This window comes from Austrofundulus limnaeus, unplaced genomic scaffold, assembly GCF_001266775.1.
Source record: "Austrofundulus limnaeus strain Quisiro unplaced genomic scaffold, Austrofundulus_limnaeus-1.0 Scaffold547, whole genome shotgun sequence".
Classification (NCBI taxonomy): domain Eukaryota; kingdom Metazoa; phylum Chordata; class Actinopteri; order Cyprinodontiformes; family Rivulidae; genus Austrofundulus; species Austrofundulus limnaeus.
In genome coordinates this window covers 160,742-162,716 of record NW_013952949.1, presented here as the reverse complement: position 1 = coordinate 162,716, position 1,975 = coordinate 160,742, and the positions used below count along the sequence as shown (strand labels likewise).

At 31.0% G+C, this 1,975-nt stretch overlaps 1 protein-coding gene across 3 annotated transcripts in view; it reads right to left on the bottom strand.

The window, feature by feature from the left end:
* Positions 1 to 1,975, bottom strand: part of prkaa2 (protein kinase, AMP-activated, alpha 2 catalytic subunit) — a 34,862-nt gene that overhangs the window by 22,132 nt on the left and 10,755 nt on the right. The gene's annotated exons all lie outside the window — the stretch shown is intronic.

Sequence of the window (1,975 nt, the reverse complement as noted above, 5' to 3'; positions counted from 1 at the left end):
CATTATTCTGCACTAAATGGAACTGACTCAAATATGTTTGGAGCATTTTTAGGTCCTGATTTATATTGTTTTTGTGCAGTCGAGGTGATATTTTCATGATTATTTATTACTGTATGTATTTCTTAAGCACCAAATATTTTTTCATAATAAAGACAATAATTAATAACTCAAATAATTTATTTTAACAATATGCGATAAAGTTTTATATTAAGTTGAAGATTAATTGTGATTAATTCACAGCTACCTTGGAATTAATAGATTAAATTTTTAATAATTGACAGCCCTATTAAATACAAGAAGCAGTTTTTTTTAACTATGTTTTAGGAYGTGAAATAAACTGTAAGAATTGTAGCTGTTTTAAACTCTTCACAGTGACAACTGCTGCCAAGACGTTTTGTATTTTTTATTTTCCATGAAACAAACTCTGTTTTAACATAAAATGCAGCTTTGAGGACACTGAGGATGAAGCAGAAAGTTGATCTATCGACCCCAAAGAAAAAGGTTGAAAGATAAGATGCAGCAGAAACAAATGCAAACTGCTGACTCATGATAAAGTTACTAACATCTTTAACAAGAGTCTGCCTCATTACAGAATACTGTCAGTAAATCTAAAAACACATATGGGAGTAAAAACATAAGTAACATTAATATATAATAGTAATGTAAAAATACTAATAAGTTTACAGATCATAGTTAGAGATGTGCAGAATTATAGAGATTATACTGTGTTTATTAACATAAATGTAAAAACAACGTTAATAATGATAAATAATATTTGCAAGCTCAGAAAAATCATGTAATAAATGTATTTAGTGTTTGCAGCAGCTATATAACAAAGTTTATTGTTTCATCAAAGGAAATAAACACTTTCTGATTTTGCATGAGTTGTAGGGTTGGGCGATATTGGGAAATAAATCATTATTAATTAGCTGATAACGATGAAAATGAGGATTAATCCTGCATGTTCTGGTCACATGACCAGTTTAAATCACTCTAGTAGGAAAGATTTGGAAAAGATTTAAAAATCTGTTACAAATTGTGTCAAAACTGCAGACTTCAGGCTTTCCATCAGTTTTTAAATTGTGTTGACAGACTGAGTAAAACTGGACTGATGGTAAATAAATGACAGAAGTTGTTTTTTAAATGTTATATGTCATATCTGAAGCAGAGAGGAGCCTGGAGAGGACTGACCAGGGACACCTCAGTCAGTCTGTCTGCTGGCATTAATCACATTAAAGGTCCAGCGCCAAAAAATAATCAACGTTTTTCAGACCATTAACTAGTGAGTTGCTGATAAATCTTTTGTTTACAGAAATGTTTATAGATGGACCTAAAAGTTATGAAATTGAACTATTTGAACCTTTCTTTGGCCAACTAATCATAGTGTGTAAAATTAAACCCATTTCAGACTCTGTGAGCACTGAGTCCAGCAGGCAGGGAAATCAAACTACAATCAGTTCATAAAAAACTACTAACTTACTCATACTCAAACTACTCAGACAGTCATGTGGAGTGCCGCAGGGTTCCATTCTCGGACCTAAGTTATTTATTTTGTATAAGAACGATTTGGTAAATGTGTCCGATCTTTTTGGGTGTGTCCTATTTGCTGATGATACAACATTCTTTTGTTCCGGTAAAGATATAAAACAAATGTTGGACATGATACAGACAGAATTTATGAAAAATACAAAGTTGGTTTCAATTAAATAAATTATCATTAAACTTGGACAAAACAAATTATATGATTTTCTGTAATAGTAAGAGAACTACAGATGTTTAATTTAACATTAATGATGTAGATCTGTAGAGTCAGTGAAGTGAAGTTTCTAGGTGTCATTATTGATAAAAACTGACATGGAAACATCATATAAATGGTTTAAGAACAAAAATAACCAAATCAAATCAGTTGGAGTCCTGTACAAGGTAATGAACTGTTCACTGATAAATCACTGTTTATGTTGTATAACGCTATAAT